The following is a 27,317-nucleotide window of genomic DNA, read 5'->3' on the forward strand; positions in this document are numbered from 1 at the left end:
GTATTTTGTTGGTGTTTGTTGGTATTTTGTTGGTGTTTGTTGGTATTTTGTTGGTATTTTTTGTTGGTATTTTGTTGGTATTTGTTGGTGTTTTGTTGGTGTTTGTTGGTATTTTGTTGGTATTTTTTGTTGGTATTTTGTTGGTATTTGTTGGTGTTTTGTTGGTGTTTGTTGGTATTTTGTTGGTATTTTGTTGGTATTTGTTGGTATTTTGTTTTGTGTTTGTATTTTGTTGGTATTTGTTGGTATTTTGTTGGTATTTTGTTGGTATTTGTTGGTGTTTTGTTGGTATTTTTTGTTGGTATTTGTTGGTATTTGTTGGTATTTTTTGTTGGTATTTTGTTTTGTGTTTGTATTTTGTTGGTATTTGTTGGTATTTGTTGGTATTTTGTTGGTATTTTTTGGTATTTTCTTTTGTGTTTGTATTTTGTTGGTATTTGTTGGTTAAAAATATATTTAGTCAATATTTATGTAAATTATTGATGACTTGATATTGTGATGTTTTTTGTTTTGTAATGTATTGAGGAAAGGGCAACTATAAGTTGAAATAACTTGTGCCCGATCCTTTCGTAAATAATTTACAATAAAATATGTTTAATTCATTTGTTGGTATTTTGTTGCTATTTTGTTTTTTTGTTGGTATTTATTGGTATTTTGTTCGTATTTGTATTTTGATTGTATTTTTGTCGGTATTTTTTTATTTTTTCATAATATCCTGCTCATATACCAGGCGTTACTTCCTTAGTCAGTCATAACTTGACTTTTACATCTCTTTAAGCTAGTGTCTTTCATAATCTACATTGTGAGTGACGACGTACATTCAAGATGGGTGCAAAATGGTTTATAGACTTCCGGAATGCCTTCAGAATTTTTCCTGTCATTCATGCTGCTTTCATTTAAGGTTTGGCGTTTCCTTTTTTATGCTATATTTTTTGCTGATATTTCTACGTCCATGCCATAAAGTGTTATAAATCACAGCGTGTGTGTTTCTGATAATGCGATATACTTAAATCTGTACAATATCTGACACTATTCCTACCCTCACAACAAATGTGTTAAGTTCCTTATCTACTTGTAAGTATCATATATGACGTAACTTGTGATATTTCTCGGACTGGAAAAAATATCAGCTTTGGAATGTAGTTATGATTCGTTCACACTGAGGTCGCCGGTTATTAATAGGACGTAACCGATATATCTATATCGATTTTTTTTATTATTATTATCATTATATGACATCACAAAATAATGTTTGGTTATCTGTTTTGACAGGATTTTAGAATTCAACAATATCCACCAGTGTGTGTTTTAATACAATATTCAATTAATATGAATTTAACTTCATCTTGTACGTGTAGGACGATAACCTTTTTTTCTATTTAGTATTATCAATTTTTACTAGAACTACATCTTGTATGTGTACGACAATAATCATTTTTGTTATGTATCATAATCACGCTTAACTAGAAATCATCTTTGATCGATTTTTCAAAAAAAAATTGTCACGAAGAAAAGTCCACTTTTGGGAGAATATCAAAAAGTATTTTTATCCATATCGCACAGGAATGGCGTGGATTTGCTGTGATCCCTTATGGAGCATTCCTCATCCCCTCTCAGATCACTTCAATAAGACCAATAAATAATCGTTACCTTATAGATATACTGCGTTACTAATTTCCCGAATGGATAATATGATTCTTTCGGTTTTCACCAACGTATATCAAACAAATTGAAATATGAATGTTCTACTATGTTCAAGATTGCGAGTGATGTTACACAACTGTACAATAAACGACATGACTTAGTACTGTCTATAGGCGAGCTGAGGAGCGATGTGCCTTTTCATCACATGAGCCCCTTCTTTACTTAACATTTAAAAATTATAAAATTGATTAAGAAACATAATATCGTAACGCTTCCAATGAATTCCCTATATCGGGTTTTTGCCAAATGCTTTTAAAAACAGTATTTTCAGTCATGTTATATTTTTGCAACTGAAGAGCAAGATGGTATTAAGATTGAATGATGTCTCACTCTCTCTCTCTCTCTCTCAATTAAGATTCCTCACTTCAATATTCGCTATGCAACAACATTACAATTGTATCTTATTGTTTCCGGCATTCGTTTCTTAAAAAAAAAACAAAGTACGGCAAAATTACGATCTGATATAATTCAATAACCACACATAAACAACTGACAAATGGCGTGTTAATCTCAAGTTGTCGTTATATTGCCAAACAAACGTGTTTTATCAAACACAATCTTAGATATTCTCTTATAAACCAGGACACATGTTGAGAGTCCCTTGAACTCAATAGTCGCCTGTTTCATGTTTTACCACTTCTAGTTTAATCTCTATATTGATCTGTAGTCATTTTTCATTCCAATGGTATGTGTTTGTAGTACATGTCTGATGCATGACCAAACAATATCGTTGAGACACGATGCTAGTTTGATAGATGATGTGTTATAAAGTCTTTTCACATGCTTCCAAAAATATCACATTGGAAAAGTATTATGCAATGGTTTAGAACCGAGTACTTCGATTGGTCATATGCAAGTGGAATTTTCCTAGAAACACGATAACGTTCTTACATATCATCAAGGTAATGGTTTGTTTGTGAACGCAGTTTCTGTAAGTTATTAACTAATAACAATATAAACAACCCAGTAATGTATCAAATATCGAAAAAGATTTAAACAAAATACGTAAACAAGAAACTACACAGAGTTTTAGTGAAACCTAGTTCCGTTTTGGCACTAAACAGAAGACAAAAATACAGTTGAAATTGCTGAAATAGTCTCATTTTGTCCTCCTCTAAAACTCTATTGAAATGACAATGTTACCGCAACTCCCTACATGATTTCGTCCCCACCCCCAAGTGTTTTTATCATCATTTCCAGTAGATAAGACACACAAGGTACGGTTGATAGGACCAGCCATGTTTCCTCCTGCTGATAGCACTAAGATTACCTCATGCTCTGTGTAGAACATGCTTCAGTTACTTGTAATTAAGACCTTCATATCTAATCACTAGTAATTAAACGTTCGTGTCGCTATCAGGTCCACATTAATTGATTCTTTCAGAATAAATTGCATGCATTATCACTATAATACATTCTTAAATAGTCTACATATGTAAACGTTAGGCGTGACCATTTCACTACAATACATTCTTAAATAGTATACATATGTAAACGTAAGGCGTGACCATTTCACTACAATACATTCTTAAATAGTCTACATATGTAAACGTAAGGCGTGACCATTTCACTACAATACATTCTTAAATAGTCTACATATAAACACGTAAGGCGTGACCATTTCACTACAATACATTCTTAAATAGTCTACATATAAACACGTAAGGCGTGACCATTTCACTACAATACATTTGTCCATGTTAGAGAACGATTAACAAAAACGTTTTGTTATATGAAGAATAGAAAGAAAAACTTTTAACGACCTGACTAAGATAAAGGAAATGGCGGTTGATACAGCAAAGGAGGTATGCAGGTAATGTGTCAAATCTATCTAAAACGGAAACGTCGCAATAGATGACAGAACATCAATCGTACTGGGTCTTCCTGTACAAGGCAGAAAATCAGACACAGGAACAATCAGCATTGTAGAAGGCCTCGATACAGCTACATAAAGACAACAACTTTTTATAGATGGCAAAGTGGCACGTGAGGAACCATAGGAAAACATTTGAAGATAGGGTCTTGTCAATATCAAATGAACAAACGAGTAGTCATCGTGGTACTGTAGTAAAGCAATTTAGAAAAAAAAATATTGTCATCGCTAAATGGGTAAACGTGTTACAGCACAAAAAAAACGGGGAAATACATTGGGGAAGCTAAATGGACATAAGTGTTCGTACTAAAGCTTAACCAGGCCACCAAAGAGGGAAGTACTGATAACAGTTAATGGGCATATGTGTTCATACTATAGCATAGTCAAACAAGAGGGAAATATTGACAATAGGTAATGGGCATGTGTGTTCATAATATAGCATAAAGAGTCAAACAAGAGGGAAGTATTGACAATAATAAATGGGCATATGTGTTCATACTGTCGCTTAACGAGACAAACAAGAGGGAAGTATTGACAATAGTTAATGGGCATATGTGTACACACTATAGCATAGTCAAACAAGAGGGAAGCATTGACAATAAGAGGGAAGTATTGACAATAGTTACCAAAGTGAAATACAAACTGATAAATACAGAAAAAGAACGGTCGGTATTTCCTAGTCAAAAACCTTTAAGAGGTAAATATAGGCAATATGATACCATGTGTATGTATATGCAGGATTTAATCAAAGATAAGAAATAATTCAGCACAGCAAATTTATGTTTGCTCGATTTCTCTAAGCCATTTGGTTATTTAAATGCTAGATGCTATATTTAGAATTCAGTCAATCTTCACAACATGGCAAAATGAAAAGACAATTAATATCAGCTGAATTGCATACTGATATTCAATTTAAGGGTTTTAATCAAATTTCTTTTACTGGCAGCAGCTTGGAAAATATGGAAAGGATACCGCGAATAATGTCAGTCCCCAGTGATAAAACGTTGATAGATTAGTCCTTGGATGTAATGACAGCCTAGTCGAATCAATACCTAAATAACACCTCAAAATGCAATATGAAGATTCACAAAAAACCAATTTGAGTATCAGTCTTGAAAAAAAAAAATGACTGAAACAATGATTCGATTGGAGACATGTGTTATGTAATATTCACTGCGGTATATCGGTTTCGGTGACATATTGGTGGAAGGATAAGCAGTACTTATTTTCAATATAATATGTTTATGAAGTAATCGATCATTTAAGGTAACATTTGATATATTAGGTAACTGGAACATATTCATGTTAATATCTAAAATTATTTCTGAAATTTAATCTATCAATAGAACTAAAATGTCAAATTCAATGTAATTGATATTTAATTAACGATTTCCTTGGTGTAATTCAACAATAAAGACATATTGAGTATATTACCGCGTAAACTTGAAATTAAGAATGAAATGAATATCAGTGGAATATTAGGTAATATGTTACTAAAATCAATATTCGGTTTAAGTTATACACCACGAGTCGCATTATTTTTAAAGTCAAATTCTAGTATTATTGATTTTAAATAAACACCAATGTTTCATTTCATTACTACACTTCCATTTTCATTTTTTAACAAGTAACTAAATATTCTCAATACTAAGACAGTCATTTTCAGATATAAAAGTGATAAATTAATTAAGATAATTTCATTTTCACATCTATGATAAAAGAACAGTGTACTTACTTGTTAGTAAAAACCAAGGTATAAGCTGGAATACCATACAAACACACACACACACGGACAGCTGGGCTATATAGTGTTACAGAAGGTGAGCAACATACGGTGTTCCAACTGCTCTCTCTGTTCTGCGATCATGACACTCTCACAGCATCTGTAACATACACAAGACACGTTGTTTGTTGTGTACGAAAACGCCCTTCCTGTCACAGCGCACGGTCCAAACACTGTTTCTGACACCACTCAAGTTGTCGGAAAGTATCTCCAGCGGCCACTGACCCTAACAGGTTCCCAATACAGCCACCGACGCTGAAACGCTTCTAAAATAGTAAAGATCCCTTAAACAGCCTATCGCATCAAATGAGACATTTTACGAGATGTGTTAGGCACGTGCGGATATATATGTACTTACAGGCTAAGCTAAAATTAAATATTTACTATGTTGTGTGTGTGTGGGTTTTTTTTAAAGATGTAGAACCTTTCGTCTATTTATGCATGTGTAAAGGCAGTCTAGAGGTCTCGGATGTCAGGGGCCATATCCATCTCGGAATGCCAAACCCTGCCGTGTAATATGGGAGAAAAACATGGGCGGGATCCTGGTAACTGTATCTAAGATTTATAATAGGGGTCAATGAATATATAGTGCACTTACGATATTGGGGTTTACTGTAGATTTGAGTCGTGCATACGGTAAATATTATTGAGAGTTCGAAGGCAATTCACTTAAGTAGGAATATAACACTTACTACTTGTCATAAAGGAGGGGGATCGAATGAAATATGCGTAATAGTGCAGTGAGTCTCTCATATTCATAACTCCCATGTAAGATACACAGAGTTAGTTCTTCTCCGTATACACTTGTATAAATTGAAATCATTACACTTTAATTTAAGGTTTTTTTATAATTAGAAAAGTCCATCCGCTACTTATCAGCACCAATATCTTAACATAAACCTTGGTTTCGCCTGTCATTAATAAAAAAAAAACCCGACCTACGCTAACGTCCGTGATTCAGGCGATAAATTCCAAATTTTGTGTTTCTAGAAATAAGATTATAGCGACAAAGGCGTGCACTTGACGCACACAAAAAGTTGACACTGGACAATAAATAATGTTAATTTGGGGAATTTCTGTGTCTTGACTTCATCAAAAAAGCAATAATTGTCTGAGAAAGATATCTAATTGTAATGCCGTTATAAGGTGAAGAGAGCGGTGTATCGAGAGAAATATGTTAATTATTACGATAAAAAAAGGCACACTAATAGAGGAACATAACAGACCAACGACCGACATTTAAAAATTACTGTTTTGTGTTGTTTTTTTGGGTTTTTTTTTCTTTTTTACGAAATAAAACCTAGAAGAAATCGTTTATGTAATAGAAAACGTTACACATTATCTTGTAGTAAGTAAGGAGTAATATAAGGGCGGATTAACTCACACATACCACACTGCGCATGGGTCAATCAACAGGAGTCTTATGTTTTAGATAGAGCTAATCAGGGTACCACGAAAAGACTGTTGGAATTCAGATACTGTTACACTTTTATGATCCAGACCTCAGTCAACTGAACGTTCCATTTCCCTGTAACTAAGATTACAGTCCTCTAACAAAAAGTATAAATTTCTCACGAGCAATGCGCTGAAAACGTAAATATCAGGACTGTTTGTCAATTAAACACATAAATAAAAAAAACATGTTTCAATTACACACAAACAATGCCCTGAGTGAAAGTGAAAGCATTAGTAACAAGGTAGGAGATGGGCCTAATTAATGAAATTCAGTTCCAATTAAAAGGAGCTATTTACTTGTGTGTCATTAGTACAATCTTTACGATAGCAAAGGGTAGACACTGCCGGTGGACTTTAAGTCCTCGAGGGTTGCTGTAACCTTCATGCCACGTTTTAGGCTCTTCGCGTCACTGAAGAGTCCTGGAAACAGCTGTATAATACAGTTTGAATTATTTTTTGCTTTACTGTACATAACACTAAATCATTAAAAGATGCTATTCACGTCTGTGTCATTTGTACAAATATTGGTATAGATATCAACAACAGGGTAATTTTCAGGGCAGCCATTCTTGTGTTTCTACTGCAGGAAATAAACACTAAAAGATGTACATAGAGAAATATTATTTTATACTCAAGCTTTCGACACCACAACTCTAAATAATTGTATTTATGAACAAATAACCAAATAAATAGACCAGCGTTGGGGCATTGGGACCCATTTACAACGAGTACATAAGTAAATATACGTCTTAAGAATCATATTACGGTGTACCTGAATTAGGTAAGAAATATACTGTCAATGAGTATAAAATGGACTGTTATTGGTATTATCATATGAAGTTTCTATCATTCAGTCATTAAACGGCTCAGAACTTTTTTTAGGGATATCCCTCACATCATTCATATCATTTAAAAGCGTTCATTAACAGACCAACTTTCTTCGTCGTGATTTACACCGGAACACTTCGAAAGTTTTCTACATTAGCAGTACAAAAGATAGATTTCCTTACTCGTAGAACCAGTACGACCTACGGACGGTTGGGTAAAACACAGATGTGTTCCTTATCTGTTACATGGTTTAACGTCCTGCAGAGTCACGGATGTCCAGAGGGACATCGCGAACGGAAACCAAAGCACAGATAGAACGAGGCAGATTGGAGAGAGAGAAAAATATATAGATTCCAAGTGTTCTGAGGGAGCAACAAATCTAGTTTGGTAGAAAACACGGAAGAAAACTTCCGAATCCACGGTTGACACATGCTTATTTACCTCTTACGAACATACAACATTAGTGCCTCTTACGACACGCAGTGAAATACAGTAGGCATATTCTTTCCCCGTCCGCCACCTGTACTGAAACAACTTTGTGTAAATATTGAGATAACCTAAAGCTGAAATCGGCTTCAGTCATTTTAGGAAGAATGAGAATTATCAACACAACTACAACAAAAACAATACAACTTAGAAATCCATGACTTCTAGCACGCGATCAACAACACAGTGACGTCACTGGTGTACTGTGTGGTGTCATTAACGATCAACAACACATGACGTCACTGGTTCACTGTGTGGTGTCATCAACGATCAAGTACATAATGACATCACTGGTTCACTGTGTGGTGTCATTAACGATCAACAACACAGTGACGTCACTGCGACACTGTGTGGTGTCATTCACGATCAACAACACAATGACGTCACTGCTACATTGTGTGGTGTCATTCACGATCAACAACACAGTGACGTCACTGCTACACTGTGTGGTGTCATTCACGATCAACAACACAGTGACGTCACTGCTACACTGTGTGGTGTCATTCACGATCAACAACACAGTGACGTCACTGCTACACTGTGTAGTGTCATTCACGATCAACAACACAGTGATTTCGCTGGTTCACTGTGTGATGTCATTTCCAGCTCTGAATTTAATTCCTTTCTTTTTCTATCTATATTTCATACGCTTAGTCGTTGTATTATCGTAACATATCATACTATCTATTTCCCATACAACTATGTGGCCACTTCACCAGTATATATGTTTTAGTGATGCAGGTAGTTCAGAATTAGACTACATTTAGATGGTGTACTGTTCTCGGTGTCTTTTCCAATCACTTTAGATCCCCCAACAACAAGGCGTACACGATGTTTCAACATATCTCCATGGACTTAAAATTCATTTTTGTGAATTATGTGCTAAATTCAGATACTTTCACCATGCTTAATTGTTCTCAAAATAACTGTAAACTATGTAATAATATTGTGTGTCCTCAACAAGGGAAATACGGTTTGTGTATCAATTAGAAAATCATTAGTCCGGATGTTCTGTTTTTGTATACATTATTATCAACCCGCACAATTTTAATTGTATATGCACCAGCTAATCATTACAAAAACACCTGAATCACGAACTACAATAAAGAATGTCATGACAACGTATCAACACAATTTTCGATATCCTTTTTAAAATTGAAACCAATAGATTTGCTCTACAATGCAACACGTACAAAACCTCGAAATATTGAAACTAAACATTCTGTGCCGATATCTATTTTTTTTAAATCGCAAAATCAATATTGCATTACTTCAATGAAAGAAATATGAAAATATCGGTCAGATGTTTTATCACAAAAATCTACAGCACGTGACTTCGAATTTTGATTTCTGTTTCGCCTCCACGATAGATGATTGAAGGTTAACCGTAACCGCCTGAAGACGAAATGAAATCATCCATCACATGGATTTGACAGAGAGTCCAAACCCGTAAAAATATTTTACAAGTACACCTTACGATAAATCTCTGTGTTTCTAAGTGAAATATCTTATCGCAACACAGCACTTGTACCTAGAGTAAGTTATCATCTGGGATGTTCCTTGTGAATTTGACGTCAGCTGGAATGTTTCAGGGACACACAATTTTGACATCTGTCTGAGCTGATTCCGACCTCAGCTGACCCATCATAGTCTAAATCAACATCACAGATAATATTGACCTGATGATGTTCATATATTTACTAAATATTTACATTATCTTCTAGTACTTGCGGTCGCAGTCTGTTCCATGTATTCTATAGTGTGGTAACAAAAACTTTTAACTTGTTATATAGTCTTAGAGAGAAAATTTCGCAAATTTAGTCTGAAACTTATTAACAATTTGTCACCTCACGGAACAATAGCCCTCGTTTCTGCAGCGACTGAGGTTGAATTTGAACGTGGAACGGAAAGTGGACGGGCGTAACACTGAATGGATATCTTTACGTGACTGAAACACAGGAACGGGCTTACCAGAATCAATGAAGACGACGCCGTCGGGTAAACGATTGTTTAACTAAGGAAATAATGAGGTAACTACCACATTGGTCGCCTCACGTCACCATATACATATGCATACTGTTTTCTTTCAATGTCTCACAATATGTAGTGACATATCTGATTCGTAAATTTGCACGGGAATGCGACAATGCTATCTTTCCAGAAAAAAAATGTAATTTTAAGCTGCGATGAATGTTACCTTAAAATGTCATTGTTATAGATATGGGAAAAACGACGACTCGACATCAAAATGTTTGTTTCATTTGACGGATTACACTGTTCATTTTGAAATCAAGTTATCGGCACGAGAAAGCAACAGGTGTAGGAAATGTAATGTAAATACAAGAATAGAACTCTCTTGAGATGGTATTTATGGTCATTATAAATGACAGAACTATGGAGTCAAATATACCATGTTTTTTTTATATCAACCATAAATGTTTCCCAATGGTGATATTAAGTATATTACGTTCCTGATTGGTGGGTCCGACATTTATGTCTGCATTACTACGGTTTATCATATGATTCAGGTTACAGGAGTTACGTTGTACAGTGTACATTTTTCGGATAAAGGAGGTACGAATTGTTTACGGATTAACGATATTTGATGTGCATCGTATATAATTGTACACTTTTTCATCAACAATTTTCTTTCAACTCACCAAGGATTCTACTTCCCGCGACAACGTGAACTTAAATGCGAGCATTATCGATTTGTTTCGCTGGGAAGCACTAAAGATGTAAATATTTTGAAAATTGCACCAATTTAGGATTGCAATAGCCATTTTACGACCGTTCTGTTGCATATCATGCTTGCTTTATTACAAACTTAGTAACACCTCATTCTTTCATGTGACTTTTATCGGAGTTTTAATTTATCTATTTAAAATGAAAGTCATGTTTTTCACTTGTACTCAGCAAAATGTAAGACAAATAAGGTTGGTTTATATAGAAATGTGCGAACTCAATCGATGTTCTCCGCAAGAGCATGTGAACTATGGTCGCATGTTGGCTGCAAGGGATACTAAATAAACATATGTATAATTCCGTTGCTTTTTGAACACGGCACATGATGCGTATGTCACTGTATAGGTTCTTCTCACGCACATCTCTTGTGATATATACCATTTAACGGTATGCGCATATCCAAGTGCACGACTGTCTGCCTGCTTTATAAGAAATAAAAATGAGATTTAAAGTCTTAGTCCTGTAATGATCAAGAAAATGATGTAATCATTTTATTTTACGAAACTTCGACGTCGATTTACATCACTTATCCCCCAACATGTTCACGTATTTTACGTATCAGACTTGGAAAGTTGCTATTTAGTGCAAGCAGGAACCGGAAATCGTCAACCGCTAGACCTTGTCAAAATCACATGACTCGATGGCAAATGTCTGCACGGAACTACTTTCCTGTATTAATGGAAATGTGCCTTGTTTGGTATGTCTGCTCTCTGCAATACATTCCGAAGTGGACGTGTACAAATATGACATGCCGTTTTACAAAGTCAAGTTAGAAAACGAGTAAAATAGAACGAAAACAAAATGATTTGAAATAAACTCCTCCTGAAGAATAATTTTATCAAGATGGCACTCAAACTAAAAAAATCTATGCTGGATATGAGATGTGGATGAAAGCTCTGAGATTCATTGTAGAAAGAAGATAAAGTGCCATGCTTTCCCTTTAACAGTGCATGTTTAGTATACAATTTGTACCACATGTCTGGTATAGAAAACATACTATAGACAAAATAATGGTTACAAAACATATTTGTAGACAGTGACATGTAGACATGTTATATATGAAGGAATTACTTTACTTGACTTTAGCTAGCGATTTATGTACAGTGTTGTATTGAAATTGAGATGATCAATGAGAGAAAGAAATAGATACTACAACAGCGTTCAGTGATACTTCGCTAGGGACTTGTAACAAAAATATCTATTGATAGAATTGAGCCTTATCATAAGATGCAATTTTCTTTACGTGGTTATATTCTTTTAAAGATTCAAACTGAATTAATTTTACTTCAACACTGAAAACCGAATCGTTTTCTTGTCGCCGCGTGTTCATGTCATGTTTGAGGAATTGGCTTTCGACAAGGTCAAATTGTAATCCGCAAGCTAAAACAAACACGTGTTAATGAAGGGGTGGAATTTTACTGACATTTCACTCCCTCAAAACACTCAACTCGAGTGATTTGTCTTTAAACTTCCTTCTAGATGCTCCAAATTGATTCAATCAACATTTTAAAAAATCCATGATCTTGGGTTTTTTTAACATTTATTTTAAAATGCATGAAACTCTTGAAATTCTACCATTAGTAACACGTAGATTTTTCTATCCATTAAAACCTTGTTGCGGACTGTTATCCACAATAATGACAACTTTACGACAGCCTCAGGCGCTGGAAAGTTAATGGACCGCGGTCGCTGAAGTTACCATAGAAAATTTGTTTCTATTTACGGTTTGTTCAACTGCATCAGGTCTACGTGTATTTCAGATTTCATGCGTTGGTGACGTCATTTAAGAATAGCAGTGTTGGATAAGATAAATGCCGTGTAAGGACATTTTCACTTAAAGATTTTTAATTCAGCATCCCCCGCCTTTCTTCACTTGCTATCAAAGTAAAAATCTGTTGAAGAAAATTGTAAAATATTTGTATAATGCTATTATTGACCAGAGGGAATCCACGAATAGAAACAATATGCAAAAACCTCTTAAATGTATACCTGAATGTAAGATCAGGGACCCGTATTATCGACCATGAGCTCATGTGCTCCGGAAGGGTAAGCGCCTTTTGTTTCATCGCGGACAGTCACTATTTCCATCCATGCCAATCCAAGCAGTGTCACAAAACGAAGAAAAAAATCATAGCAACGAAAGAATATCAAATCAACAAAGAACCAGCCACGGTAAGAAAGTGTTAAAACGTTGGGCGTTGAGGTACTAATGGCGATTGAGGATAATAGTGAACGAAAGTATGACTTCTAGATAAACGCGTCTACACGATATATCAGTTAGTGTTAACAAGAAACATTGCATCTTACATTCAACAAGTTCATATTTCAGTTCCACATTTTTTCTCTCAATATTAATCATTTGCGGGAGACCGGTTCTTTACCATTCTCCAATCGTCTATAAGAATTAGTTGTCAGATTCAGTTAACGATGTTCCCAACTGTAGCTCAGTGATTTCATTACAGGAGTTTTATTATTATTTTTCCTTCCTCCAAGTATGTAAATGCTTCCCTCAGTTCTCTTAAAAATACCACTAAAAAGATCATATTCTGGTCGATTTGAATTGTTTCATGTGACTGGGAAAAGTCAGATTCTGGTCGACTACAACACAAATGTTTCGATTAGAGGTCTTGAACCAGGTAAGCTCTTCATTGTCACGTGTTTTTGGGGAACTCTTTTTCTGTTTTTCGTTGATGTTGTTATCACTTTTTGATTGGAATATCAATTTCATTTGTTTTCTTCATTCCACTTCTTTGTCTTAAAGCGTGTCTATGAATTGCCAACCTTACTGTTGGAGAGGAGGTACAAAACGAAAAAATGAATGCTCTAACACATTTCCTTGTTGTACACCACACTAACGACAGGCTTTTTTAGCTGGCGTGCATTGACATAAAATTCTCAGTCTCCTTTTGTTAAGAAATCTCGAATCTATTATTACATTGTTTGATTACTGTCCCCAAAATTCACAAGTTTACTCGGAAATGCTAAATGTGTTGTTTTATTTACCAAATGCTTTCATTACATCAACGTGTCCAAGTCACAATCACTGTTTAAGATAGCTATCCATTAATCTATAACTGGAAATAATTGATAAGTATTGATGAATTGATCGTTCAGATTACCAAATGGTTATCATGGTTTTTTTCAGTTCTGTACAACATTCGTGAGACATTTCTGTAGATGGTGATCAATCATGCTTGATGTTCCTAGATTTACGTTTGTTTGCATGGCGTTAGTGCCTCGCAAATTTATGGAATATTTTTTTAACTTTATATGGTGATAAAGTGTGGTAAATACAATTGTCTATCCGTCTCTGGCTGAAACAAACCAGTAAACAGCTATCTTACATCGATATCCCATTTATCTGATGTAGATCTTCATTTAAACGTGTATATCTCCAGTCTGCCTCGTAAAGGTTCTAGCCAAACAATCAGTTGCGTTGCAAACACTCACTTAATACATAATTGTTATAAACCAGACGTCCATAACGAAATAGTCCTTTCATATAATGACCATTTTCGTCAATTTCGATAATGCTGTTGACAAAATGATAAACTAATGCTTGTGATTGGACAGACGATAGGACAGACAAACTTGTAGGGAACGTTTTTACTATGTTGTCTTCACTTTCTGTCATTTTACATTAATAGAAAAACACGTACGGAAGTGATAAGGTTAAAAAATGTTTCTTTGTCAGTATCAGTGCCTTATTAGGTAATGCATTACTCATTGTTTACAATTCATTCGTAAATGACGTTAAAATTTACATCAATCAGTGTTTACTTCAGACGGATTTCCTCTCGACAAGAGAGTTCGACGACCTGGAGTGAGACCCTGTTGTGTATTAGCCAATTACGATAGCATAAGTCGCCAAGTGTATCCTGTCACTTGTGATGCATATTATCGTACAGATGCGTGTTTGTAAGAGGACACCTAATTGGTGCTCCACTACAGGGCTAATCCAATCAGACAATTTATCTCAAATTTCTTTACAAGGCGACATGGGAGACAAGCTAAAAAATACGAGGGTGGAGTACAGAACGTACGAAATAGCAGAAACATGAAAACAAAAATAAAAGCCACAGGATTTTGGGATCTCTAATAAAATCTCAAGGGATATGTACAGGAAACATAAGACTCTGCATTTACATCGACATACTTATTTTTAAAAGGAACAATTTGCTGAAAATAATCAAAGTATCATACCAACATTGTATTTAACGTTTTTTTATGATGGAACTTGAAGACGCTTACCCTAACACCCTAACATTCTTGTTGCAGATCTTCCTTCGTCTAATTTTTTTCATATATATTTACGCTATTTACGCATGTATTTCTAAAAATTTTGAGCTCTCTCTCTCTCTCTCTCTCTCTCTCTCTCTCTCTCTCTCTCTCTCTCTCTCTCTCTCTCTCTCTCTCTCTCTCTCTCTCTCTCTTGTTTTCTTCATTTGCGGTGACTGTCCAATGATGAAACATCACTTAAAACACAATACCTGGTAAATGCACCTCAGGATATAATAACCTTTGACCTACACTCTGGGAAATAAGCCGCCGTGTAACTCTGCACGTTTCTATATCCTTATTCTTAATGGATTGCTCTAAATGTAGGTAGTTGTTGATTTGTCCCTGATAGGCGTTAAAACATAAATCGTTTTAGCATCACTCTAACGCTTATATCTTTTTCAATATGTCTTCATTTTGACATACAAGATGTACGTTTAAAGGGTAGAATATTATTGTCTGTGAGACAACGATTAGCAAGGGAATTATGCACTGACATTTTTAGGGTTGGTGGGGAATCATCGACGCCGAGCAACTCATCTAACTCATTTTCTCTCGCTACAATGTAATTGTCAGGGGAATGCAATTAAATTCGTCTGATTACAGTTCGCGTGTGTAAAGTACAGCTTGTTCCTTATTCGATAATTATACTTCCGTCCCTTCATAATACCACATCTAAAAGAAACTCTTGTCACTAAATTTGTGATTTTTTTTCAGGGAACTAGAATATGAAATCTCAGAAAAGCTAAGTAAAGGGTAATTGTGTTTTCTCTAAAACCACATGGACAAAATCATATTGATACTAGACTTGCTTCCTGTATAGATTTGTAACAATCATACATCTTTTTCAAATTAACTGGATTTTTTACTGGGATATGATTATGAAAAATAAATAATTTCCCCGGATATTAAAAAAAAATACAAAAAAGATTAAACCAAGCCGTTTACGAGACCCGTAAACTGGTTATAGTGGCAACTGCACAGGAGTACATGAAAGTAATGGATTTCAAAGCAATGAAGTACGACATCTGACATTTCGAAATCTTGTCTTGATACTGTAAAATCAGAAATTCGCAAACTTTGTCACTTCTTTTTCTACAGACAGTAAGAACAATGTGGGTTTTCGTAATCCTTCGGGACCCCATTGGCAATACTCCTTTCCAGTGTTGTATATAAGTCTCCATGTTCTGCCGCTATCGATAACAATTCTTCAGATCATGCATGTCTTAACACACAAGTTTCTTAATCCGTGCAATACGCCGTTGATGAAAATGGCATGTCTTTTTCTGAATAGGTTGTAACTTTTCCTGAATGGTCTCCCTAAATGTTCGCTCTCTGCAACCTCTGAACAAATGGAAAATTTGATGACACTAGCGAAGTAATTTGATTGGTTCCAGGAGAAAACATGGCCAATCACAGCTTGACACGCTCCTTTTGATGATTTCAAAGGAGCGACACCAACTTCATAGCCATTACAATATACTATTATGCGACCCCAAGATTCGTTTCATGTACATCAAAGGATCGAAGTAGTCTTTTCCACAAAGTGTTGAACATAGAACCTTCAATTTTTCCATGACATGTGTAAATACTAGCTGCATTATACCACTCGGCTAGTGAGAACTTCTCTTTAGCTCGATTAGTTGAGCGTCAGACTAATAAGCCAGGAGTCCCGGGTTTGATTCCTAACGGAGGCATTGAAATAAATAATGACCTCTGTTACATTGGCGCCCATGTAGGGACCCTGGAAAAAGGGTCCCGGGTTCGATTCCTAGCGGAGGCATTGGGAGAAATAATGACCTCTGTTACATTGGGTCCCATGTAGGGACCCGGGAATAGTACTTAGCCATGCTCTACCAGCATCGCTGTAACCCCTGGAAACTCGAGACAAGTTATTTCCTGGAGGGGGAGTATGTAACCCTGGTAAAAAAAACTAGCTGCAGGACTCGTGGTCGGTTGTCGTCCAGTGTCTTCTCGGGAACAGTAGTTGTGTCAGTTGCTGCAGGTCTCGGATGACAGTCTGTCTTTGTCAAATAGTGGTTCAAGGTACATTTTACGTGCTCTATCGCACGATCCTAAAATTGTTATTTCGTTGCAGTTGTTGTTGTAAATTGTTCAGTTGCTCGGCCAGGTAGCCGTGGGTTCCCAATCACCTCTGGAGCAGGAAGCTCTGTATAGATTGAGAGTATACGTAGCACTAAAGCTACAAGGGGTGCATGTTACACTATCATAGATCTGGCTGTTGTGTGGGTGTTTCTACTTCGAATGACATGTTTTCTGTATACGCTGTTGTATTTCTAAAATGTGTGCTCTTTTTTTTCTCATCAATATCGTGAGAAATTCATCGTGTCATGAAATATTGTAACATGCTTGATCACTAGGCGAGAACCGCCGCCATTCTCACGTAGATGGATGAATATCAGTAACATTCATTGGACGCACTATACTTCCAATGAGGAAACTTCCTGCTGTGTAACTTGACACTATTTAGTTACTGTGTGTGTACCTATTTTGCCGTTAATTTGAATTTTAATCTGAAAGTATTGCTCTATTTAAAATATGATATAATAGTAGTTTCTTTAATTTGATCGAAGAGTAATTATCATGAATGCGAGAATTTTAATAATGCGCTTATTTACCAAAAAGTGGTTATGCGCTAAAATTTGACTTTGTCAAGTTAAGCATATTTGCAATACTTCTTCAAATGTATTTCTGGATGGTAACATTCCCAGCAAAACAAAATACATCATTCTCCGCCTCTGTTTCCGTTACACTCATGACACGAGTGTTCTACGTGTACATGACTAATTGCCTGCAGTGATAGCGCACATCAACAAGAAACACAGATGTCTTTTGATGCAAATATGTATAATGTCATTAGGTATTTAAGATACAACTGAATCTGGAGACAAATTTCCTAGGGACCGAAAATGTCTGAAAAGTACTGGTATCTTTATACATTACTGGTATGCCTTTTGTTAACGGATCACCACGTATACTACTAGTAATACTTTTTTGTTTCATTCTTATTTCGATTTTGCCTAACATTTCTGACAGTTTCTTCCTATCTATCAATCGTGATATTTCCGGTATTAGAAATGTTTAGCATGTGAAAATGTCGTCTTGTTGTTTCTCCATTACAAACTTCAAATTACTCCTCACACGAAACGATGCGCAACACCATTCTACACATGCAAAACTAATTCGGTTTAGTTATCTTTTTTCTTGTTTGTTTTCAGAATCTTAATGGAACATCATGATGACACCATGCTTTTGACGAGCATTTCGTGTACCCAATTAGTTACGTGTTTGATTTGTAGTCGCGTTGGAACTACAGCAAGTATGTTCCTGTTTTTTTCCGTGATCATCATCTCTCGTAGCAAAGATGTAATACAGAAAGGATGTACAGACCAAAATATTTCGATAGATTTCACTCCTTCACTACTGCTTTATCCCGTGATACGTGCGAATAGCCAGTAATATTTCGATGTAAGATTCTATAATGTATGACATCAATCTTAATTGTGACGTCACGTGGTACATATGTCAAATCGCATATTCGGAAAAAGATTGTTTATCACGCGTGTGGATTTACTATATATCGGCTATCTTACGAGAGAAACCAGATATTCAACTCGTATTAATTAATCGCTGACGATTTCAAATTGAATTCGTTTGGGATTATCTGTATAAATGAAATTATCCTACATTATATCAAACAATCAGAATTATGACCAATTTAGGACGTACAGTTATGTTCTCAAAGGAGTTGAGCAAGAGGGCATACGAAACCAGTTGGTGTTCTGAATACAATTCTCTTTAGATTTATTGAGGCAGCACATGACTTAATACATTCTTCCCTGTAATGTAAAATTTATGGTAAAAAGTCGTGGCAGAAAATCCATACTGTACAAAGAAGATGTTTAAAGCCAATAAGTGATATGATATGCGACCTCTGTTTCTGTTGTGTTCCGACAAAACAATCGAATCCTCAACATAGATTGTTTTTCCCTTCATGTTCGCATTCTGATGGAACGCAAATTGAATAGAATGGCCTTTGTAGCAGTGCGCTGCTCTTCCATACAGCAATTACTCACCCTAGAACAAACTCGTATGTATTCATTATCTGGTCTATTTTGATTAAATGTCCCACCTCTACGTAGGAATATTAAACTAGAGGGTTAAACATCAGCTGGGCACTCAAGTGGTGTCAAGGGCTTGAGATAGTCCAGCCTCCGCCCTCATCTTACAACGATAACTGTTTACCAGAAAACATGACTAGTTTCACACACTTCGCTGAAAATTCCATTTCCATTATTTCCCCCAGCAAATTTATCACGAAAATTAACAATAAAATAAGTATTATAAAAACAGTTCTTGTGAATCATAAAATATGCATTGTCGGTACGAGGTAAAAGGTGCCCGAGAATTGTTCGGAAGTAAAATTTCAGATTGGTTAAATGTGAAGCTGACTATTCTTTTGAAATATCAGATCCGGAATGTGTATCTTCACCACATGTTGTTTTGTTTCTTACAGCTGTTATGCAATAAGATATGTAACTGTTAATAGAAGTTTCACAAACCTTAACAAATCTGTCCAGTGTTTTTTTTATTAATATTAATATTATTTACTTTTATATCAGTTGAACTTTTTTATTCAACCATTCTGGTAGGTTTGACAAACAGGAACGATATCATACGGTATATGTTCTGACTATATATACAACAAATGGCGAGGTATATGGCTGTGATAAACCTACTGTAACCGGTGTAAGGCAAGGCATTTAGCAAAATGTATCTTAATGTAACCATGGTAACTAATTCCAAAGAGATGCCATGAACAATGATCATTCATGGGACAGTGAATGTCCGGTACAGCATGTAGCTGATTTTAGAAGGAACAATCAGGTCCCACGATCATTATGGAAGATGTGTCTTGGTGTAGTAGTGAACATTCATTTTACATGCTCAGTCAAGATTATGGCTACTTAGTAAAGAATTTTGTCTCAGTGTTTGAATAGGTTACAATCAAGGAATTGACTTTGTCATAAGACGAATATGTCTCACTGGAGTAACAGAACTCGCTACTCAAAAGGTCACAGACAGGGCTATAAAAGACATGACGCTGTAAGAGGTAGCAGACGCTTAGATTCGGGACTAAAGAGATCGGTCATAATGTCTTTAAGGAGCAAAATACACTTATAACAGAAGAAATAGACGCTTAAATTAAATCAGGACTACAGAATATGGCCATCATGTCTTGATGTAGTAATAGACACTCGTTATAGAAGCAGCAGACACTCAGGTCAAATCAGGACTACAGAAGACGGTCATTCTGACTTAATGTAGCAACAGACACATGTTATAGAAGTAGAACACGCTTAGATCATATGAGGACTACAGAAGACGGTCATTCTGTCTTAATGTAGCAACAGACACATGTTATAGAAGTAGAACACACTTAGATCATATCAGGACTACAGAAGACGGTCATTCTGTCTTAATGTAGCAACAGACACATATTATAGAAGTAGAACACTTTTAGATCATATCAGGACTACAGAAGACGGTCATTCTGTCTTAATGTAGCAACAGACACATGTTATAGAAGTAGAACACTCTTAGATCATATCAGGACTACTGAGGATTTTCTCTCATTTTTGTTTTTAACTATGTGAGAGAAAAAAAACAACAACACAGAAATAGCATCAAAGCATCAAATGCCAAATCACAAACTGTACATGTTAATAGTACAATTAAGGAGAATCTCTCTACAATACATCTAAAACACGGAGCAGGGAAACCTTATACGAGAATACTGAAGTCGCGCAATGTTTAGGAAGAAATCCGGAACTCATCACATCCTCTAAAATGGAATAGATTTTGTGATCAACATATGAAACATGCTAGACACCAGTTGAACTCTTTGTTCCAGTACTTCTAGGATATGTCTGTTATGTGAAGCTGAAAACCTGTCTTCATAGCTATAGTAAATGGAAACGTTGCATTCAATCCCGTCTCCCCGGGGGCTCAGTCACACAGCACGGACTGTGAGATATGTTCAAGTGAGTCATAAACACGACATCACGTCTCATCAATGTTTGATTGATTCTAGGGTATCTGAACTGTAGTGGCATGTTAAGTACGCGCTATATTGTTCTTACGGCGAACTGGTATGACCTAACACGTCGGGGAGTTGATCATTTGTCTGGAGCTGATATTATGCATATACATTTACATATGGATTCTATCTTAAATTTCAAAAAAAAAATACATATTTTTTTAGATATTTAAATGGTAAAATGAATTTCATCGATTTCACAAGATAACCAATTCGGGATATCTGATGCAAAAGGAATTTGATTATACGTCGTACTATATATTTATTTATTACATGGTAGGGTTGAAAATGCTTCAATACAAAAGTTTGATTACATAAAAACCTATTGTTTATGGCGAATAATTGGTTTAAAACTCTTCTCTGTGCATACATAACTTGTAGAATATATTTTGTATGTATTTACAACTTTGCAAAAAGAAACATTAAACACGGGATACATTATATCACTCTTGCAATGACGTGTTCATGGAAGCAGTTTAAGAATTAAAGAAAACATTAAAAACACAGATGGCCATATCGTTGCAAATTCTATTAGTACAGTCTTCTGTGAAAATTACAATAAAATGATGATTTCATATATTCAACTGATCATACTATGCTTTAAAATGATTACTCCTACAGAATGGGTACTTCTAGGGTTGGGCAGAAGGAAGAGCTTTGTTGCATGGTGACATGTTTACATGATATTGCGACAAACTTCACCTGATAATGGACCTCCTCGTGACTGATAACATGTCGTGTCTTTGTCAACTTCATAAAGGAACCGAAAGGAAAACTAATGTTAACCGAGGGGAGGTAATCCAAATTAAATTCATTGCATTCAGCTATAAACACACATATATCTACATATTATTCAATGCACTACCGCTAGTTATACAACTTATTGGATAAATAACAGTTAAAAGGACAAAGACACTCACACTCTTATCATCCTGCACACTATGTAATCATTCTTAATGTGATATAAAATGTTTGGAGGAAACCACGAAAATACTAATTAAATTATAATAAATCGTTCCTATGTTTATTTGCTGATGTTAGATACTGTCCTAAATTATTAAGTTCTTTTATAATTTCGTCTTTGAGTAACTGAATGAATCTCAGCATACTAGACTTATCAAAATGATACGGCTTTCTAAATTTGGTACGAATATCTGCATAACACTTATATTATATGATAAAATTACATTCGTCTTTTATATCGTTCTCATTATATAACGTTCATTTTCTTTCTTCCTTTGGTACGTCCTTGTATTGCTAAATCAGGTACAGATAAACGGACATTAGAGAGAAATTTCTGAAACTTAAAATTAACTGGCTTATGTAGGTATAACTGGAGTTTAATACTTTCAACCAGTTGTTGGTATAACAATTCTTTAGATGAAGAAGTAACTTTCATAAGACATTCTTGTTGAAAATTGTCAAATAAACATTGTTTAGAAACAATGCTAAGAAATTTAGCAAACAAGTATTGGTGTCTTCAAACATCTATCTAATGCCGACTGCTGAGGGTCACGTTTTAAATTAAGGATCCAGGGGTCATTGTTTTCCACTATATCGTCATAAGAGTTTTCAGTTTCTGGACCTTTGTGATAAATCCAGATTTCAGAACCATACATTACGATACTATTTACATAAGTGTCGAAAACAGCAAGACGATATTCAATGTTAAAAGATTCTTTCTACAAACATCATTCATCGCGTATAATGTTTTTCGTTCTTGCACTGCAAGTTTATTTTGAGGTTTTGTAAATTTTACATTAATTACATAAATTTCTAAATCATTTACAAACAAATTAAAATAAAAGGGGAGATAATATTTCCCCCTGAGATAATCCACAGTCACATTTGAAAACATCGGTTATACCTTTGTAATTAACATACAGCTTCTTATAATTCTCATAAATTTTCCCTCTATCATTTCCTTAATCATTCTATACTAAAGATTTTCACGACTAACAGAATCAAAAACTTATTTGTAGTCAATAAAACAACAATAAAGTCTACGACGAGTCGTATTGATCAGAGACTGTAATACTAGAGTAACTGTCGGTAGGTCTTTTCTTAATCCTAACTGTACATCAGTACTGATATAATAATTTTGATCAACTTTAATCAATCACTCATTGAGTATAGCTGTATAAAATTTACCAAGACAACTTATTGAGGTAAAACACCTTAATAATCTGTTATATTCACATTCCCCCTTTCAAATAGTAGTATGATAGTTCCAATGTTCCAATTATCCGGGAAAAAACCCAGAGCTGAAGATTATGTTAAAAAGAACTTTAAAACACATCGCCCATCTCCTTTGATGATTCCGGCATACATAGTCACGAGCAGGAGATCGGAAAGTTGACCTATGACCTCAAATATGATATACATGATATATAAAATATAGAGAGATTTTCAGGGACAAATTATTCTTTAAAGCATTCATACGGAGATTGATTGTTTATCTGGAAATCAGTAAAATATTTTAAAAGAAAATGTTATCAAATCATTGAGTGAATAATGGATATTTTTTCTCTCATTTCGGTAAGTCTGATGTCTGTTACCAGTACTGTCAAACCCTAACCAACAGAAAGGTACATATGAATTGGCCATTGTACTTATCAATACAAGTGATTAAAATAATTTAATTGGGCATATCGTCCAGATTTAATGCGTGAAAATACAGTGTAAACTCAATATTCTCTTTTGTAATGCAATAAAAAGCATAAAGACAAAATATATTAAATTAAGAACAGTGGATTTCACAGACAACCTCTCGTACACAATGGGCGTGGCACAGTTGTGTATATCAATGCAATGAATGTCAGACACGTGATATAGAGAAAATATTGTCGCGGACTTGTTATGTGCCAGGATATGACATAAATAATTATGCTATAATTTGAAATTCAATTCAACAAATTTTTCGACAAATATGCCAAAGTTAATCAACTTATGACAACCAAATTTATCAGTGGCCATGTTAAATAACATATGGATGGTTAAACCTCTCTAGAGGCTCTGCCGATCAGGACAAATATATTCTGCTCATTAATATTAATATTCAAATACTGCCTTGAATTTACTTTCTCTCTAAACTAACAAACAAATCCACCTCTTTTGGGTCAATAACTACATATAACACAACTTACTAGGCCTCTCCTAACATTACAATATACAATAACTACAGATAACACAACTTACTAGGCCCTCTCCCGACATCACAGTACACAATAACTACAGATAACACAACTTACTAGGCCCTCTCCCAACATTACAATGCACAATAACTACAGATAACACAACTAACTAGGCCCTCTCCCAACATTACAGTACACAATAACTACAGGTAACACAACTTACAAGGCCCTCTCCCAACATTACAATACACAATAACTACAGATAACACAACTTACTAGGCCGTCTCCCAACATTACAGTACACAATAACTACAGATAACACAACTTACTAGGCCGTCTCCCAACCTTACTGTACACAATAACTACAGATAACACAACTTACTAGGCCGTCTCCCAACATTACAGTACACAATAACTACAGATAACACAACTTACTAGGCCCTCTCCCAACATTACAATACACAATAACTACAGATAACACAACTTACTAGGCCATCTCCCAACATTGCAATACACAATAACTACAGATAACACAACTTACTAGGCGCTCTCCCAACATTAGAATACAATAACTACAGATAACACAACTTACTAGGCCCTCTCCCAACATTACAATATACAACAACTACATACAACACAACTTACTAGGCCCTCTCCCAACATTACAATACACAATAACTACAGATAACACAACTTACTAGGCCATCTCCCAACATTGCAATACACAATAACTACAGATAACACAACTTACTAGGCCCTCTCACAACATTACAATACACAATAACTACAGATAACACAACTTACTAGGCCCTCTCCCAACATTACAATACACAATAACTACAGATAACACAACTTACTAGGCCCTCTCCCAACATTACAATACACAATAACTACAGATAACACAACTTACTAGTCCCTCTCCTAACATTACACTACACAATAACTACAGATAACACAACTTACTAGTCCCTCTCCCAACATTACAATACACAATAACTACAGATAACACAACTTACTAGGCCCTCTCCCAACATTACAATACACAATAACTACATATAACACAACTTACTAGGCCCTCTCCCAACATTACAATATACTATAACTACAGATAACACAACTTACTAGGCCCTCTCCCAACATTACAATACACAATAACTACAGATAACACAACTTACTAGGCCATCTCCCAACATTGCAATACACAATAACTACAGATAACACAACTTACTAGGCGCTCTCCCAACATTAGAATACACAATAACTACAGATAACACAACTTACTAGGCCCTCTCCCAACATTACAATACACAATAACTACAGATAACACAACTTACTAGGCCATCTCCCAACATTGCAATACACAATAACTACAGATAACACAACTTACTAGGCCCTCTCAGATAACACCAGGTCCTCTCCCAACATTACAATATACAATAACTACATATAACACAACTTACTAGGCCCTCTCCCAACATTACAATATACTATAACTACAGATAACACAACTTACTAGGCCCTCTCCCAACATTACAATACACAATAACTACAGATAACACAACTTACTTGGCCCTCTCTCAACATTACAATATACAATAACTACAGATAACACAACTTACTAGGCCCTCTCCCGACATCACAATACACAATAACTACAGATAACACAACTTACCAGGCTCTCTCCCGACATTACAATACACAATAACTACAGATAACACTACTTACTCTCCCAACATTACAATATATAACTAATAACACAACTTACTAGGCCCCTCTACACAATAACCAACATTACAACATTACAATAACTACAGATAACACAACTTACTAGGCTATCTCCCAACATTACAATATACAATAACTACAGATAACACAACTTACTAGGCCCTCTCCCAACATTACAATACACAATAACTACAGATAACACAACTTACTAGGCCCTCTCCCAACATTACAATACAAAATAACTACAGATAACACAACTTACTAGGCCGTCTCCCAACATTGCAATACACAATAACTACAGATAACACAACTTACTAGGCCGTCTCCCAACATTACAGTACACAATAACTACATATAACACAACTTACTAGGCCGTCTCCCAACATTACAATATACAATAACTACAGATAACACAACTTACTAGGCCCTCTCCCAACATTCCAATATACAATAACTACAGATAACACAACTTACTAGGCTATCTCCCAACATTACAATATACAATAACTACAGATAACACAACTTACTAGGCCCTCTCCCAACATTACAATACAATACACAATAACTACAGATAACACAACTTACTAGGCCCTCTCCCAACATTACAATACACAATAACTACAGATAACACAACTTACTAGGCCCCCTCCCAATATTACAATATACTATAACTACAGATAACACAACTTACTAGGCCCTCTCCCAACATTACAATACACAATAACTACAGATAACACAACTTACTTGGCCCTCTCTCAACATTACAATATACAATAACTACAGATAACACAACTTACTAGGCCCTCTCCCAACATTACAATACACAATAACTACAGATAACACAACTTACTAGGCCCTCTCCCAACATTACAATACACAATAACTACAGATAACACAACTTACTAGGCCCTCTCCCAACATTACAATACACAATAACTACAGATAACACAACTTACTAGGCCCTCTCCCAACATTGCAATACACAATAACTACAGATAACACAACTTACGAGGCCCTTTCCCAACATTACAATACACAATAACTACAGATAACACAACTTACTAGGCCCTCTTCCAACATTACAATATACAATAACTACAGGTAACACAACTTACTAGGCCCTCTCCCAACATTACAGTACACAATAACTACAGATAACAGGACTTACTAGGCCCTCTCCCAACA

The 27,317-nt window shown here is 35.3% G+C and overlaps 1 protein-coding gene across 1 annotated transcript in view; it reads right to left on the reverse strand.

Annotated features, from left to right (window-relative positions):
• The window catches only part of LOC132560228 (uncharacterized), a 36,371-nt gene extending 30,559 nt beyond the window's left edge, over positions 1 to 5,812 (reverse strand). The window contains exon 1 of the mRNA XM_060224889.1: positions 5,313 to 5,812. The gene's annotated coding sequence lies outside the window, so the exon portion shown is untranslated. The remainder of the gene's footprint in view (positions 1 to 5,312) is intronic.
• Between the last annotated feature and the right edge of the window lie 21,505 nt (positions 5,813 to 27,317).

Source organism: Ylistrum balloti, unplaced genomic scaffold (assembly GCF_031769215.1).
Source record: "Ylistrum balloti isolate Yb309-2 unplaced genomic scaffold, AGI_CSIRO_Ybal_v1 Utg371040, whole genome shotgun sequence".
Taxonomy (NCBI): domain Eukaryota; kingdom Metazoa; phylum Mollusca; class Bivalvia; order Pectinida; family Pectinidae; genus Ylistrum; species Ylistrum balloti.